This window comes from Loxodonta africana, chromosome X (assembly GCF_030014295.1).
Source record: "Loxodonta africana isolate mLoxAfr1 chromosome X, mLoxAfr1.hap2, whole genome shotgun sequence".
Classification (NCBI taxonomy): Eukaryota; Metazoa; Chordata; class Mammalia; order Proboscidea; family Elephantidae; genus Loxodonta; species Loxodonta africana.
This window is the reverse complement of record NC_087369.1, coordinates 56,012,798-56,031,640: the sequence shown is the minus strand read 5'-3', so window position 1 is coordinate 56,031,640 and position 18,843 is coordinate 56,012,798. Positions and strand designations below refer to the sequence as shown.

At 39.1% G+C, this 18,843-nt stretch overlaps 1 long non-coding RNA gene across 3 annotated transcripts in view; it reads left to right on the top strand.

The window, feature by feature from the left end:
* Window positions 1-11,889, top strand: part of LOC135228906 (uncharacterized) — a 114,489-nt gene extending 102,600 nt beyond the window's left edge. For 2 of the 3 annotated variants that reach the window (XR_010319771.1, XR_010319769.1), the window contains exon 3: window positions 1,363-11,889. This is a non-coding gene — a long non-coding RNA (uncharacterized LOC135228906). The remainder of the gene's footprint in view (window positions 1-1,362) is intronic. The other variant, XR_010319770.1, reaches the window with a different exon arrangement.
* The last annotated feature ends 6,954 nt before the right edge of the window (window positions 11,890-18,843 follow it).

Sequence of the window (18,843 nt, the reverse complement as noted above, 5' to 3'; positions counted from 1 at the left end):
AAAAATACTTAGTTGGAATAAATAGAAAATAAGTGCAAAACTTATACTCGGAAAATTAAAAACGATTTTTGAAAAAATTAAAGACCTAAATAAATGTAAATATATTACATGTTATGGATCAGAAAACTTAATATTAAGGTGACAGTACTCTCCAAACTGAACTGCAGATTTAATGCAATCCCTATAAAAAAAATCCATCTTATTTCTGTGCATAAATTGACAAGACAATCTTAAAACTCATTTGGAAATTCAAAGGGTTAGGAACAGCCAAAACAATCTTGAAAAAGAAGAACAAAGTTGGAAGGCTCACACTTCCCTATATCAAAAGTTAATTCACAGCTACAGTAACCAAGACAGTGTGAAGCTAGCACAAGGACAGATGTAGAGTTCAATGGAACAGAATCAGGAGTCCAGAGAGAAATCTCCTCATTTATGGTTAATTGATATTTTACAATGGTGCCAAGACAATTAAACGGGGAATGAATTTTGTTTTCTACAAATAGTACTGGGACAACTGGATATCCACATGCAAAATAATGACTTTGGACATCAACCTCACACCACAATAATTAACTCAAAATGGATCAAAGGCATAATTGTAAGAGCTAAAATTATTAAATTTTTACAGGAATACATAAGCCAAACAAAAAACCAAACCCAGTGCCGTCGAGTCGATTCTGACTCCTAGCGACCCTATAGGACGGAGTAGAACTGCCCCATAGAGTTTCCAACAAGCGCCTGGCAGATTCGAACTGCCAACCCTTTGGTTATCAGCCATAGCACTTAACCACTACGCCACCAGGGCTTCCACAAGAATACCTAGGTGTAAGTATTTATGACCTTGGGTGAGGTAATGGTTTCTTAGTTGATGGACATCATCTTTCTAACTGAATTGTGTTTTTCTACAGTTGAGTTTTGACAGTTGTTTATATATTCTAGATAATAGTCCTTTGTCAGATATGTATTTTCCAAATATTTTCTCCAATTCTGCAGCTTGTCTTTTCATACTCTTAACAGGATTTTCCATAGCAAAAGTTTTGAGTTTTGATGAAGTCCAATTTATTAATTTTTCCTTTTATGAATTGTGCTTTTTGTGTCAGGATTAAGAATTCTTTGCCTAACTCAAGATACTAAAGATGTTCTCCTTTTCTTTTGTTCCTAAAAGTTTTATACTTTTACAATTTACATTTAAGTCCATGATGACTTTTGTTATGGATTGAATTGTGTATCCCAAAAATGTGTGTCACCTTGGCTATGCCATGATTCCCAGTATTGTGTGGTTGTCCTCCATTTTGTAATCTGATTTAATTATCCTATGTGTTGAAAATACTAATCTATGGCATTTTTTTTTTTAATCAGCAGTCAAGAAATCAAGACACATTGCACTGGACAAATCTGCTACAAAAGACCTCTTCACAGTGTGAAAAGGCAAAGATGTCACTTTGAGGACTAAGGTGCGCCTGGCTGAAGCCATGATATTTTCCATTCCTTCATATTTATGCAAAAGCCTGACAGTGAATAAGGAAGTCTGCAGAAAAACTGATACCTTTGGATTATGGTGTTGGCAAAGAGTATTGAATGTACCATTGACTGCCAGAAGAACAAACAAATCTATCTTGGAAGAAGTACAGCCAGAATGCTCCTTAGAAGCAAGGATGACGAGACTTCATCTCACATACATTTTATCAGGAGGGACCGGTCCCTGGGGAACGACATCATGCTTGATAAAGTAGAGGGTCAGTGAAAAGATGAAGACCTTCAACGAGGTGGACTGACACAATGGCTGCAACAAAGAGCTCAAGCATTAACAGTGTTTGTGAGGATGGTGCAAGACCAGGCAGTGTTCTGTTCTGTTGTACATGGGGTCACTACAAGTCAGAACTGACTCTGGGGCACCTAACAACAACAACAATAATGTTAATGAGGCAGGATTGGAGGCAGTTACGTTAATGAGTCAGGACATAATCTATAGCATCAGGTTGTATCTTGAGTCAATCTCTTTTGAGAAATAAAAGAGAAGCCAGCAAAGAGAGAGGGACCTCTTACCACCAGGAAAGAAGAGCCAGAGGTGGAACATGTCCTTTGGACCAGGGATCCCTGTGCTGAGAAGCTCCTAGACCCAGAAGAAGATTGATGACAACGATCTTCCCCCAGAGCCAACAGAAAGAGAAAGCCTTCCCCTGGCGTTGGCGCCCTGAATTCAAACTTCTTTTTATTTTTATTGTAAGTGAAAGCTTACAAATCAAGTCAGCCTCTCATACAAAAATTTATATACACCTTGCTATTTATGCCTAGTTGCTCTCCCCCTAATGAGACAGCACACTCCTTCTCTCCACCCTCTATTTCCGTGTCCATTTGGCCAGCTTCTGACCCCCTCTGCCCTCTCATCTCCCCTCCAAACAGGAACTGCCCACATAGTCTCATATGTCTACTTGATCCAAGAAGCTCACGCCTCACCAGTATCATTTTCTACCCCATATTCCAGTCCAATCCCTGTCTGAAGAGTTGGCTTTGGGAATGGTTCCTGTCTTGGGCTAACATGACATCCGTGGTCCTTCTAGTCTCAGTCAGACCATTAAGTCTGGTCTTTGTACGAGAATTTGAGGTCTCCATCCCACCACTCTCCTGCTCCCTCAGGAGTTCTCTGTTCTGTTCCTCATCAGGGCAGTCATGGGTTGTAGCCGGGCACCATCTAGTTCTTCTGGTCTCAGGCTGATGTAGTTTGGTTTATGTAGCCCTTCCTGTCTCTTGGGCTCATAATTACCTTGTATCTTTGGTGTTCTTCATTCTCCTTTGCTCCAGGTGGCTTAAGACCAATTGATGCATCTTGGATGAGCGCTTGCTAGTGTTTAAGACCCCAGACACTACTCTCTAAAGTGGGATGAAGAATATTTTCTTAATAGATTTTATTATGCCAACTGACCTAGATGTCCCCTGAAACCATGGTTACCAAATCTCTGCCCCTGCTATGCTGGCCTTCAAAGCATTCAGTTTATTCAGGAAACAGACTTTGGTTTAGTCCAGTCGTGCTGACCTCTCCTGTATTGTGTGTTGTCTTTCCCTTCAACAAAAATAGATCTTGTCTACTACCTAATTAGTGAAAAACCCTCTCCCTCCCTCCATCCCCACTCGAGTAACAACCATCAAAGAATATTTTCATCTCCATTTAAACTATTTCTCAAGTTCTTATAATAGTGGTTTCATACAATATTTGTGCTTTTGCAAGCAACTAAGTTCACTCATAGTGACCCTATAGGACAGAGTAGAACTGCCCCATAGAGTTTCCAAGGAGCGCCTGCCTGGCGGATTTGAACTGCTGACCTCTTGGTTGCACTTAACCACTATGCCACCAGTGTCGCTATGAGTCGGAATCGAATTGACAGCAGTGAGTTTGGGTTGAGTTCACTCAGCATAATGCCTTCCGGATTCCATGTTATAAAATGTTTCACGGATTCATCATTGTTCTTTATCGATGTATAGTATTCCATTGTGTGAATGTACCATAATTTATTTATCCATTGATCCTTTGATAGGCACCTTGGTTCCTTCCATCTTTTTACTATCGTAAACAGTGCTGCAATGAACATGGGTGTGCATATATCTATTTGTGTGATGGCTCTTATTTCTCTACGATATATTCCAAGGAGTGGGATTGCTGGATTGTACAGTACTTCTATTTCTAGCTTTTTAAGGAAGCACCAAATCGATTTCCAAAGTGGTTGTACCATTTTACATTCCCACCAGCAGTGTATAAGTGTTCCAGTCTCTCCACAACCTCTCCAAATTTATTATTTTGTGTTTTTTGGATTAATGCCAGCCTTGTTGGAGTGAGATGGAATCTCATTGTAGTTTTGATTTGCATTTCTCTAGTGGCTAACGATCATGAGCATTTCTTCTTTTTTTTTTTAATGGCTAACGATCAAGAGCATTTCCTCTGTCTGTTAGCTACCTGAATGTCTTCTTTACTGAAGTTCCTTTGCCCATTTTTTAATTGGGTTATTTGTCTTTTTTGTTTTTGAGTTTTTGCAGTGTTATGTAGACTTTAGAGATCAGACGCTGATCAGATATGCCATAGCTAAAAACTTTTTCCCAGTCTGTAGGTAACCTTTTTACTCTTTTGGTGAAGTCTTTGGATGAGCAGAGGTGTTTGATTACTAGGACTTCCCAGTTATCTACTTTGTCTTCTGGTATTTGTACACTGTTAAGAATCTTTTCTATACTCTTTATGCCATGTATTAGGGCTCCTAGTGTTGTCCCCATTTTTTCTTGCATGACCTTTATCGTTTTAGATTTTATATTTAGGTCTTTGATCCATTTTGAGTTAGTTTTGCTCCATGGTGTGAGCTATGGGTCTTCTTTCATTTATTTGCAGGTCGATATCCAGTTACGGCAGCACCATTTGTTAAAGAGACTGTCCTTTCCCCCATTTCACTGATTTTGGGACTTTGTCAAATATCACCTGCTTATATGTGCATGGATTTATGTCTGGATTCTCAATTCTGTTCCACTGGTCTATGTATCTGTTGTTGTACCAGCACCAGGTTGTTTTGACTACTGTGGCAGTATAATAGCTTCTAAAATCAGGTAGTGTGAGACCTCCCACTTTTCTCTTCTTTTTAAGTAATGTGTTACTTATCTGGGGCCTCTTTCCCTTCCATATGAAGTTGGTGATTTGTTTCTCCATCTCATTGAAAAATGTCGTTGGAATTTGGATCAGAATTTCATTGTATCTATAGATCGCTTTTGCTAGAATAGGCATTTTTACAAAGTTCAGTCTTCCTATCCATGAGCAAGGTATGTTTTTCCACTTATGTAGGTCTCTTTTGGTTTCTTGCAGTGGGGTCTCGTAGTTTTTTCCTATATGTCTTTTACATCTCTGGGAAGATTTATTCCTAAGTATTCTATCTTCTTGTGGGCTACTGTAAATCGTATTGATTTGGTGATTACCTCTTTGATGTTCTTTTTGTTGGTGTAGAGGGATCCAATTGATTTTTTTATGTTTATCTCGTATCCTGACATTCTGCTGGACTCTATTAGTTTCAGTAGCATCTTTAGGATTCCTTCGGGTTTTCTGTATACAAGATCATGTCATCTACAAATATATTTTTACTCCTTCCTAACCAATTTGGATGCCTTTATTTCTTTATCTAGCCTAATTGCTCTGGCTAGGACCTCCAACACAATGTTAAAAAAGAGTGGTGATAAACGACATGCTGCTCTGGTTCCTGATCTCAAGGGGAATGCTTTCAGACTCTCTCCATTTAGGATGATGTTGGCTGTTGGCTTTGTATAAATGCCTTTATTATGTTGAGAAATTTTCCTTCTATCCCTATTTTGCTGGGAGTTTTTATCATGAATGGGTGTTGAACTTTGTCAAATGACTTTTCTTCATCAATTCATAAGATCATGTGGTTCTTGTCTTTTGTTTAATTTATACGAAGGATTACACTGATTGTTTTTCTAATGTTGAACCATCCCTGCATACCTGATATGAATCCCACTTGGTCATGGTCAATTTTTTTTTTGATATGCTGTTGAATTCTTTCGGCTAGAGTATTGTTGAGGATTTTTGCATCTAAGTTCATGAAGGATATAGGTCTGTAATTTTCTTTTTTTGTGGTGTCTTTACCTCGATTTGGTATCAGGCATATGCTGGCTTTGTAGAATGAGTTTGGAGTATTCTGTACTTCTCTATGTTCTGAAATACCTTTAGCAGTAGTGGTGTTATCTCTTTGCTGAAACATTGGTAGAACCCTCCTGTGAAGCCATCCGGGCCAGGGCTTTTTTTTTGTTGTCGGGAGTTTTTAAATTACCTTTTCAATCTCTTCTTTTGTTACGGGTTTATTTACTCGTTCTACCTCTGTTTGTATTAGTTTGGGTAGGTAGAGTTTTTCTAGAAATTCATCCATTTCTTCTAGGTTTTCAAATTTGCGAGAGTACAATTTTTTGTAGTAATCTGACATGATTCTTTTAATTTCAGTTGAGTATGTTGTGATATCGCCCATCTCATTTTTTATTCTGGTTATTTGCTTCCTCTCCTGTTTTTCTCTTATCAGTTTGGCCAATGGTTTATAAATTTTGTTGATTTTTTCAAAGAACCAGATTTTGGTCTTGTTAACTCTTTTAATTGTTTTTCTGTTCTCTATTTCATTCAATTCTTCCCTAATTTTTATTATTTGCTTCCTTCTAGTGCCTGAGGGTTTCCTTTGTTGCTCTCTTTCTATTTGTTCAAGTTGTAGGGATAATTCTCTGATTCTGGCCCTTTCTTTTTGGATATGTGCATTTATTGATATAACTTGACCTCTGAGCACTGCTTTAGCTGTGTCCCAAAGTTTCTGATAGGAAGTGTTTTCATTCTCATTAGATTCTATGAATTTCTTTATTGCATCCTTAATGTCTTCTATAACCCAGTAGTTTTTGAGCAGGGTATTGTTCAGTTTCCAAGTATTTGATTTCTTTTCTCTGCTTTTTCTGTCATAGATTTCTACTTTTATGGCCTTATGGTCAGAGAAGATGCTTCGTAATATTTCAGTGTTTTGAATTTTGCTAAGGCTTGCTTTATGGCCTAATATGTGGTCTATTCTAGAGAAGTTCCATCCGCGCTAGAAAAGAAAGTATACTTGGCTGCTGTTGGGTGGAGTGTTCTGTATATGTCTATGAGGTCAAGTTGGTTGACTGAGGCATTTAGATCTTCCATGTCTTTATTGAGCTGCTTTCTGGATGTTCTGTCCTTCACTGAACGCAGTGTGTTGAAGTCTCCTACTATAATTGTCTCTTTCACTTTTCAATGCTGTTAGAGTTTATATATCTTGCAGCCCTGTCATTGGGTGCATAAACATTTAACATGGCTATATGCTCCTGGTATATTGTCTCTTTAATCATTGTGTAGTGTGCTTTCTTATCCTTTATGGTGCATTTAACTTTAAAGTCTATTTTGTCAGAAATTAATTTTGCCACTCCTCCTCTTTTTTGATTGTTGATTTCCTGATGTATTTTTTTCCATCTTTTGAGTTTTAGTTTGTTTTTGTCTCTAAGTCTAAGGTGTGACTCTTGTAGGCAGCATATATACGGATTTTGTTTTTTTTATCCATTCTGTCACTCTCTCTTTATTAGTGCATTTAGTCTGTTGGCATTCAACGTAATTATGAATTGGTATGAATTTAGTGTTGTCATTTTGATGTCTTTTTTGTGTGTCGTGGACAATTTTTTCCCACTTAAATTTTTGTGCTGAGTAGTTCATCTTTATATATTGTCTTTTCATGTTATTCGTTGTTGATTTTGTTTCTGCCGAGTCTCTGTTTTTTTCTTGTATTTTATTTTGATGATATTTTATTTTTTCTTGTATTTTATTTTGATGATATTTACTCCTATTTTCCTAAGTTTTAACCTAACTTTTATTTCTTTATATCACCTTGTCTTCCTCTCCATATGAAGGACCTAAGACTACATTTCTTAGTCCCTGTTTATTGTTTTAATGTTGTCTTCGTTGATATGTTTCCCTGCTTTGACCTTTTTTTTATCTTGATTTATTTTTGTGATTTCCCTATGTGGGTTGCCATCTGGTTGCTCTGTCCTGTGTTCTAGTCTTGGGTCGATATCTGATATTATTGATTTTCTAACCAGAGAAATCCCTTTAGTATTTCTTGTAGTTTTGGTTTGGTTTTTTACGAATTCCCTAAACTTCTGGTTATCTGGAAATGTAGTAATTTCACCTTCATATGTGAGAGAAAGTTTTGCTGGATATATGATTCTTGGCTGGCAATTTTTTTCCTTCAATGCTTTATATGTCATCCCATTGCCTTCTTGCCTGCACGGTTTCTGCAGAGTAGTCTGAGCTTATTCTTATTTACTCTCCTTTGTTGGTGACTTTTCATTTATCCCTAGCCACTCTTAAAATTCTTTATCTTCAGTTTTGGAAGTTTCATTATAATATGTCTCGGTGATTTTCTTTTGAGATCTACTCTACCTTTTTATGTGGAGTTTGATGAGCATCTTGGATAGATATCTTCTCATCTTGCACGATATCTGGGAAGTTTTCTGCCACTAAATCTTCAACAATTCTGTCTGTATGTTCTGTTATCCCTCCCTGTTCTGGTACTCTAATCACTCATAGGTTATTTCTTTTGATAGAGTCCCACATGATTCTTAGGGTTTATTTTTTTTAATTCTTTTATCTAATTTTTCTTCAAATATATTGGTGCCAAGTGTTCTATCTTCACTCACTAATTCTGCCTTCCATGTCCTCAATTCTGCTCCTCTGACTTTCTATTGAGTTGTCTAATTCTGTAATTTTATTGTTAATCTTCTGAGTTTGATTTCTGTCTCTCTGCAGATTCTTCCAGCTTATTAAATTTTTCGTTATGTTCTTGAATAACTTTTCTAACTTCAACTGTCTGTTCCTTGGCTTGTTCTGTGTATTGCCTGATCACCTTCCTGATCTCGTTCCTGATGTCTTGAAGAGTTCTGCATATTAATCTTTTGTATTCTGCATCTGGTAATTCCAGGAAGGCACCTTTATCCAGAAGATCCCTTGATTCCTTGTTTTGAGAGCTTGTTGACGCGATCACGGTCTGCTTCTTTATATGATTTGATATTGACTGTTGTGTCTGAGCCATCTATAAGTTATTAGTTTATTTTATGTTTGCTTACTGTTTCCTAGCTTTTTGCTTTCTTTTGTTTTGATATGCCCAAATAGGTTCCTGAGTGAGCTAGCTTGATTATTTTTGCCTTTGAAGCTAATGTCCTGTCACCAGCTGGCTAGAGCTGTTATCAGGTATATGAGCCTAGGAGTCCATCCACTTTTCCTGTATGGATTCGGCTCAGGTGTCCAGATAGTTGGTCATCAAGTGTGTGGTACAAGCTCTGTCCTACAGTCTTAGAGGGGCAGGGGTGATTGGTGTAGGTACAAATATCTGGTTGCAGCAGGAGGTCATGCTCTGAACAAGGCAGGGGGCTGACAAACTTCCCCCGAGTCTGTGAGGAAAGTGTGTCCCTGTTTCCTAGAGCACACAGGTGGGTGGGTTCTGCAGACGGACCTTGGGCACCCAATGCTTTTGGTTGTAAGGACTGAGAGGTACCAGTTGTCCTTGGACCCCAGTTGCAGATGGCTGTGTGACGTGAGTGGAGCCACTAGTCCTTAGGCCCCTGATGTGGGTAGGTGAGGACCCTGTTTAATAGGCAAAGTACTCTCAAACATTGAACAACCACCTCTCCACCGCACAGCTGAAACAGTTGCAGTCTGCCAACAAGGGCCTATTCTCCTGAAATAGGCCCACACAGGTCCATGCAGGGGGCAAAGGTATTCAAAGTCCACGGACTGTTTATGCCTAGACAGGAGCTGCTTCTGTCCTGAGCTCCCCAGGTTAGTGGAGTTGATAGATTATCTTTTCCCCCAATTGTGAATTTATTCCTTCTCCAAGGCCAGGAGAATGCCTCAGGATGGTCAGCAGGACCTATCTCAGGCCCATGGAAATCAACGGCCACATAAGCCAGCTTGGGGGCTGGGGCTGCAGTAAAATATACAGAAGTACTTAGCTTTGGCTGAGGGCACCACTCCTCTCTGGTTCCGGAGGTGTGAGTAGGATGTGTGGCTGGTTGTCTCTCCCTGAGGAAACTGTAGCTAGAACGCTACTGCCAGCCTGCCACAGTCGCTCCTGGGAATGGCATCTGAGGGTTCCTGGTGATTCAAGTCTGGAAACTCCTCTCCACTTCTGAACCGTCTCTCTCACCCCCTGCTGCTCAGTCCATTTTATATATTTTCCTGCGATGTTCAGGGCTCCTAGCTTATCATAAATATAATTGTTTCACTTGATTTTTCAGGTCTTTTTTGTAAGAGGGATCACTGGAAGCATCTGACTACTCCGCCATCTTGGCCCCCTGAATTCGGAGTTCTTACAACATTATTTTGTAGTTTTCAACATACAAGTCCTGAATATGTTTGTTCTATTTACACCTAAGTATTTCATTTCTCTGGAATAATTGATATTGTATTTAAAATTTTTATGTCCATGTGGTCGTTGGTATTATGTAGAAATACAATTGATTTTTGTATGTTTACCTTGTATCCTGAGACCCTGCCGAATTCACTTATTAGCTCTAAAAAATTTTTAGTAGACAATCATGCTCTCCTTAAACGGCGACAGTTTTTTCTTCCTTTCTATTCTGTATCCCTTTTATTTCCTTTTCATGTCTTATTGCCCTAGCTAAAACTGCCAGCACTATGTTAAATAAAATCAGGGTGAGTGGACATTATTTCCTTGATCCTGATCTTAGGGGAAAAGCATTCAGTCTTTCACCATTAAGTATGATTTTAGTTGTACATATTTTTTGTATGTACTCTTTAACAAGTTGAAGAAGCCCCTCTCTGTTCCTTTATTTCTGAGAATTTTTTTCAGGAATGAGGGACGGATTTTGCCAAATGCTTTTTCTGCACTAAGTGATATGATGATGCAATTTTTTTCTCCATCCTGTCAATATACTGTATTACATGTATTGATTATTGAATATCTGACCAGCCTTGCATCCAAATAAACCTCCTCTGACACGGTGTATAAGTCCTTTTATATATACCTGAATTTTATTTACAAATATCTTGATAATGTTTTTTTTATCTGTATTCATGACAGATATTGGTCAGTAGTTTTCTCTTTTTATACTGTCATATCAATGAGATATATTTGAAAAGTGCTTATTTCCTCTTTTATTTTCTGGAAGAGAATGTGTGGGACCAGTGCTAATACTTAACATTTGTTAGTATTTCCCACTGCAATAACATTTATCTTTGGTTTTTGTGATGGTTAAGGTTATGCGTCAACTTCGCTAGGCTATGATTCTCAGTGGTTTGACAGATATTATGTAATCATCGTCCATTTTGAGATCTGATGTGAGCAACCAATCAGTTGAAAACAGAGTTTCCTTGAGTATAAGGCCTGCATTCAATATATATAGATGTTCTGGTAAAGTTTGCCCTCTCTGGATCTTGCGTTTGGTTCATCATCCTCTGACCTCCGGTTCTTGGGACATGAGCCAGCAGCCTGCCAGGATCTGCAGATGTTGGGATTCGCCAGTTCCTGCAGCCCTGTGAGCCAACAGTCTGCTGTCTTAACTGCCAATTTTGGAATCATCAGCCCCTGCAACCACATGAGTCAGGAGAAGCCTCTAGCTTGACATCTGACCCATGGATTTGAGACTTGCTGGCCTCCACAACTGTGTGAGCTATTTTCTTGAAATTTCTCTCTCTCTCTCTCTCAAACCAGCTTCACTGGTTTTGCTCCTCTAGAGACCTAGCCTAAGATAGTTTTCAGGAGTTTGATTATAAATTATATTGGTGTGGATCTCTTTGGGTTTATACTGCTTAGAATTTGTTTAGCTTCTTGGATTTATAGATGCATGTTCTTCATTAAATATGGGAGGTTTTCTGCTAATATTTGTACAAATATTCTTTCTATCTCTTTCTCTTTTCTCCTTCTGGGATTACCATCATGTGTGTGTCGGTTCACTGGGTACCTGTTGGTGTCGAGTTGATTCCAAATCATAGTGACCCTATAGGACAGAGTAGAACTGCCTCACAGGGTTTCCAAGGCTGTAATTTTTTTTTTAATTTTTATGGTGCTTTAAGTAACAGTTTACAAATCAAGTCAGTCTCTCAGACAAAAACTTATATACGTCTTGCTACATACTCCCAATTCCTCTCCCCCTAATGAGACAGCCTGCTCCCTCCCTCCACTCTCTCTTTTCATGCCCATTTTGCCAGCTTCCAATCCCCTTTACCCTCTCACCTCCCCTCCAGGGAAGAGATACCAACATAGTCTCAAGTGTCCACCTGATCCAAGAAGCTAACTCCTCACAAGCATCCCTCTCCAACCCATTGTCCAGTCCAATTCGTGTCTGAAGAGTTGGATTTGGGAATGGTTCCTGTCCTGGGCCAACAGAAGGTCTGGGGGCCATGACCCCTGGGGTTCTTCTAGTCTCAGTCAGACCATTAAGTCTGGTATTTTTACGAGAATTTGGGGTCTGCATCCCACTGCTCTCTGGCTCCCTCAGGGGTTCTCTGTTGTCTTCCCTATCAGGGCAGTCATTGGTTGTAGCTGGGTACCATCTAGCTCCTCTGGTCTCAGGTGGATGTAGTCTCTGGTTTATGTGGCCCTTTCTGTCTCTTGGGCTCGTAATTAGCTTGTGTCCTTGGTATTCTTCATTCTCCTTTGATCCAGGTGGGTTGAGACCAATTGATGCATCTTAGATGGCCACTTGCTAGCGTTTAAGACCCCAAACACCACTCACTAAAGTGGGATGCAGAATGTTTCCTTAATAGATTTTATTATGCCAATTGACTTAGATGTCCCCTGAAACCACGGTCTCCGAACTCCTGCCCCTGCTATGCTGGCCTTCGGAGCATTGTTTATTCAGGAAACTTCTTTGCTTTTGGTTTAGTCCAGTTGTGCTGACCTCCCCTGTATTGTGTGTTGTCTTTACCTTCACCTAAAGTAGTTCTTACCTACTACCTAATCAGTGAATACCCCACTCCTCCTCCCTCCCCCCTCTCGTAACCATCAAAGAATATTTTCTTCTGTGTTTAAACTATTTCTCGAGTTCTTATAATAGTGGTCTTATACAATATTTGTCCTTTTGCAACTGGCTAATTTCACTCAGCATAATGCCTTCCAGGTTCCTCCACGTTATGAAATGTTTCACAGTTTCATCACTGTTCTTTATCAATGTGTAGTATTCCATTGTGTAAATATAACATAATTTATTTATCCATTCATCCGTTGATGGGCACCTTGGTTCCTTCCATCATTTTTTGCTATTGTAAAAAATGCTGCAATGAACATGGGTGTGCCTGTATCTGTTCGTGCGAAGGCTCTTATCTCTCTAGGATATATTCCAAGGAGTAGGATTGCTGGATCGTATGGTAGTTCTATTTCTGGCTTTTTAATGAAGCACCACCAAATCTGTCTCCAAAGTGGTTGTACCATTTTACATTCCGACCAGCAGTGCATAAGTGTTCCAGTCTCTCCACAGCCTCTCCAACATTTATTGTTTTGTGTTTTTTGGGTTAACGGCAGCCTTGTTGGAGTGCAATGAAATCTCATTGTAGTTTTGATTTGCATTTCTCTAATGGCTAGTGATCGTGAGCATTTCCTCATGTATCTGTTAGCTACCTGAATGTCTTCTTTAGTGAAGTGTCTGTTCATATTTTGCCCATTGTTTCATTGGGCTATTTGTCTTTTTGCTGTTGAGTTTTTGCAGTATCATGCAGATTTTAGAGATCAGGCGCTGATCGGAAATGTCATAGCTAAAAACTTTTTCCCAGTCTGTAGGTAATCTTTCTACTCTTTTGGTGAAGTCTTTGGATGAGCATAGGTGTTTGATTTTTTTCCCCAGTTACCTAGTTTTTCTTCTGCATTCTTAATAGTGTTTTGTGTACTGTTTATGCCATGTATTAGGGCTCCTAACGTGCCTATTTTTTCTTCCATGATGTTTATTTAGATTTTATATTTAGGTCTTTGATCCATTTTGGGCTCGTTTTTGTGCATGGAGTGAGGTATGGGTCTTGTTTCATTTTTTTGCAGATGGATATCCAGTTATGCCAGCACCATTTGTTAAAAAGACTGTCTTTTCCCCATTTAACTTTTTTGGGGCCTAAAGCTGTAAATTTTTACAGAAGTAAACTGACGTATCTTTTTCCCACGGAGTGGCTGGTGGGTTCAAACCCCTGACATTTTGGTTAGCAGCCAAGTGTTTAACCACTGTGCCACCAGGTCTCCTACAATTTCATTAGGCCTTACTCCATTTTCTTTATCCTTTTCTCTTGTTCTTCAGGCTCAATAATTTCTATTGTCTTACCTTTTAGTTTGCTCTTTCTTCTGCAAGCTCAAATCTGCTGCTCAGTTCCTCTGATGAATTTTTTTAATTTTTAAAATTTGACTTACTGTATTTTCATCTCCAATATTTTTGTTTGGTTCTTTTTTATAGTTTCTATCTCTTTATTAAAATTCTCATTTTGTTTATTATTTTCCTGATATCCTTTAGTTCATTGCTGAAGTTTTCTTTTAACTTTTTAGTACATTTTATATTATTGTTTTAAAGTCTTTTATATGTACAGTATCTGGGCTTCCATGGGGACTATTTCTGTATCTTCATATTGTTCTTTCGATTGGACAATCTTTAGCTATTCTTTTTTGTATGTCTTGTGATTTTTTTCTTGAAACTGGGACATTTGAATATTGTTATTGTTAGTTGCCATCAAGTCAGTTATGACTCATGGCAACCCCATGTGTGCAGAGCAGAACTGCTCTATAGGGTTTTCAAGACTGTGACCTTTCAGAAGCAAATTGGCACGCCTTTCTTTCAAGGCACCTCTGGGTGGGTTCAAGCTTCCAATGTTTTAGCTGGTAGTCCAGCACTTAATTTTTTGCACCACCCAGGGACTCAAAAGATTGTTGTTGTTTTTAATTGTTGTTGATTTCGATTCATGGCAACCTCATGCACGCAGAATTGAGTGCTTAACCATTTGAACCACTCAGGGACCCTAAAACTCAAGTCTTTCTCCAGGAATTTCTATCTTTCAAATCATTGAAGGCTGCAATAGTCCAGCTGCTCACCAACTTCCTCTGACTATTTTTGCAGACTGCCCTCCAAAATGTGCATGGACACTGAGCACTTCTTTCCAGAGCCCATGTCCAAGCAGAGTCTTGAAGGAGATTTCCTTGTTCTCCATGCAAAAAAACCCAAAAAATATCTGATCCTATCACTCCTTAGGGATTGTTGTTTTTACTTAATGAAAGCTGAAGTAGACTGTTTAGTGACTCTCCCAAGCTAATTTTTGCAAAGCATGCCTTCAAATTCTGTTATCTTTGCAGTCAGTCAGTGGTCTGACAGATTTCACCAAAGGGCACACTGGCCCTTTAAATTTACTGTCATGGAAAAGCTGCCCTGCAAAATGTCTGAAAATATCAGACCAACCCAACTCTGCAAACTGTGTAATCAAACTTCCCTGGAGGACAGAGTCCCCCACTACTCATCCTGGCACCAGCCAGCCTCTCCAGGAACATGGGCCATCTCTGGTGTTCATCTTGGGTAATTTCTGCTAGTCTATCTTACAGTTCACTGATTCTTTCCTCTGTCACCTCAGTTGAGCTCATTCATTGAATTCTTAATTTTGGTTATTGAATTTTTCAGTTCTAAATTTCTATTTGATTATACTTTCTATATCTTTGTGAGACTTTCTAGTCTTTGCAGAGACTCCATTTAGTCATTTGTTCCAAGCATGTACATAATTGCTCATTGAAGCATTTTTATAATTAAAAAAACCCAAACCAGTTGCCTTCGAGTTGATTCTGACTCATAGCGACCCTATAGGACAGAGTAAAACTGCCCCCACGGGGTTCCCAAGGAGCAGTTGGTGCATTTGAATTGCCAACCTTTTTGGTTAGCAGCCAAGCTCTTAACCACTCTGCCACCAAGACTCCATTTGTATAATAGTTGCTTTAAAATATTTGTCAGATGATTCTAACAGCTCTGTCATCTTGGTGTTTGCATAATTCAAGATCTTCCTGGCTCTTGGTATCATGAGTAATTTTTTATTGAAACCTGAGTATCTTAGAAATTATGAGACTGATTTTTTTTAAGTCCTCTCTTTTAGCTGGCTTTTTCTGATACTGCTCCAGAAGGGAAAAGGGGAGGAGGTGCAGCCTGATTAATGCCAGGTATGAAGAGAAGTCCAGGTTACCCACTCTGCCTCTGTTGTTCCACAGGAGAAGGCTTCTTACTACCCCTGGCTTGGACTGGGGGTTCCCCTAGCCAGTAGGCGTCCATGTATATCTCCCTGGCTGTGAATGGTAGAAGTTCTTCCTTATTGTTCACCACATGGCCTCCACTGACACCACCCTGGGAAGGGAAAAAGGGGTACCTTGATACTCCTGTGTGAGAGGAAGTCCAGGCTCCCAACCTGGTCTACACTGATATGACATGGGGGAGGGCTTGCGACCACCCAATGGGAACAGAAGTCCCAGCTCCGTAGTCAGTCTTTTCTGACAGCACCATGATGGGGGATTTGGTACACCTCTTTCAGCCTGTTGAGGGTGAAAATACAGGCTCCCCACGTGGCATTTGTTGGTGTGGGTAAGGTCTGGGCCACATTACTGTCTATAGTGTTTGACTGTAGTAAAGCAGTTATTTTCTAAAAGTTTACTGTCTTTTTATGCTGCCCCTTTCCTGATCATTTGGTTAGTGAAAACAGGTGTTTTTTTCTTCTTTTTTTGGTCTGCGCCCATTTGCATTTCCAGCTTTCTGGCCTCTTCAGCACCCAGTTAGGTATATATGAGTCATCGAGAAAACCCAGCAAACTTACCATCATGTTATTTTCAGAGTCCTGAGGTCCATAGTCAGACTGCCTTTTTCTCTCCAACTTTGTGTCTTCTTATATTTGTTTTATATATAATGTCCGGGATTTTTAGTTGTACTTTTGGTGAGAAGAATGGGAGAAAACACATTTAGTCCATCTTCCCAGAAATATATATTTGTCTTATATATAATGTCCAGGGTTCTCAGTTGTACTCAGTGGGAGGAACAGGGAAAATACATCTACTCCATGTTCCCAGAAGTGGAAGTTCTGTAAAGTTGACTTGAGTCTTTTTTTTTTTGTCTACGTCTCTACTAGTTTTTGAACATATGGAAAACATAATTCTTTTAATGTCCTTGTCTGCTAATTCTAACATCAGTGTTAGGTTTGATTGATTATTCTCATCACATATACTGTTTTCCTACCTCTTCGCATGCCTCATTATCTTTGATTAAATGCCAGATATTGTGTATTTTACCTTGATGGGTGCTGGATATGTTCTGGGATGCAGTTACTTGGAAACAGTTTGATCTCAGGGCTATTTATTCCCCAATACTAAGGAAATACCTTCCTGAGTTTTCTAACCAATGCCCTCTTTTCCAGTATGACTGGTGATAACAGGCAATAGTCCCAGACCTGTGTGATCATCAGGAACCATTTACTCTTATTCTTTCAGATGTTTCATTCTCTGGCCTCGTTTAGTCTTGTCACTCATATGCACTGATCGGTACTCTGTTGAATACAAGGAGTACACTTGGCTGATATATGTGGGTCCTTTCTCTTTATAATTTTTTCCTCTCTGGTGGTGTATCCCATGAACTCTAGCTGTCTTGTTCTCCCTAGACTTTTAACTTCATCTCCTCAACACAGGGAGTTTTCCAGACTCTGCCTCAATTCCCTTTCTCTGTGCAGTGGCCTGAAAAGTCTCTCAGGGAAGTAAGGTTGAGCAATCACAGCGCTCACTTCACTTGTTTCCCTTTTCTTGGGAATCGCTGTTCTTCATTGCCTGATAGCTAAAAAAAAAAAAAAAAAACAACCTTTTTTCCCCATATATTTTGTCTGTCCTTTGTTTTGTTTGTTTGAGACAGGAGGGTAAACTCAGTCCCTATGACTCCATATTAACTATAAGCACAAGTATCAAGCAGGAATTTATAAATGTGGACATTTTTCAATGGAGGTAGTCAATAAAAGATATACTCAAGTGGCTGCAATTCTTATGAATGAGAAATACTGTCACTGGGCTTTGTTAGAGACAAGTATGCCAATGAACATCTATGAATGGCAACTTGCACCTTTTAAGTGCTCATCAGTGTGGGATATATTGAAGTGTTTAAGGAATGGGAAATTTGTCAATGTGAGCTATCAATGTCAACTATTTCAGTAGTAGAAATTTATGACTATGTTAACTGGGGATTGTCAATGTAAAATATTTCAATGGACAGGTATTTGTCTGTCAGATTTGTAAATTAGGTTGTCAATGAAAGATATGCCCACTGCTGAGTATTTTAAAAGGAGCTCAAGTGGCACAGTTGTCAAGCACTTGGCTGCTAACCAAAAGGACAGCAGTTTGAACTCACCCAGCTGCTCCACAGAAGAAAGATGTGGCAATCTGCTTCCTTAAAGACTGAAGCCTTGGAAACCCTATGGGGCAGTTCTACTCTGTTCTGTAGGGTCGCTATGAGTGGAAATCAACTCGACGGCAATGGGTAATGGGATTGGGAGTATTTAAAAACAGAGATTTGTCACCTGTGATCATCAATGGAGTTATGCCTTGAGGGGGAGGGTAATTATAGATCCTGCTCAATAAGGGGCTCACCAATTATATATTGATAGGTGGATATATGAATGGGGAGATGTACAACAGGTATTGTCAATGGGGTATATGCAAACAGGGGTTACTTATGATGGGTATATTTGTAAGTTAAGCTGGGAAATAGGAGATATACCAATAGGGAAGTGTTTAAGAATAAGGCAATTTGTATCCAAGGGTCACAAACAGGTTATACCACCAGGTAGGAATAAGAATATGTAGATTTTTAAATAGGCAAGCAACAATGGAGTATACATTATGGGGGTTATTTATAAAAGGAGATTTGTCAACAGGGCTGTCAATAAAAAATATGCTAATGGGTGTTTATGAACAAAATTTTCAATGGGAGGCATCTATGGGTGATACGTCAATGGTGTTTATTTTTAAGTAAGGAGATTTATCGAGTTGGGCAATGAATGGGGATACTTTCATGTTTTTTTTAATTTGTGGTGAAAATATACATAACAAAACATATGCTCTCTCAACAATTTCTATATGTAAAATTGGGTGACACTGATTACATTTTTCAAGTTGTGCAACCAGTCTCGTTATCCCTTTCCAAATCATTCCACCACCATTAACAAAAACTCAATAATGCCTAAGCAAAAACTCTCCCTTTCCCGCTCTCTCTCACCCCTAGTAACCACTAATAATTTGTTTCAATACATATGCTTATTTCACATAAGTGAGA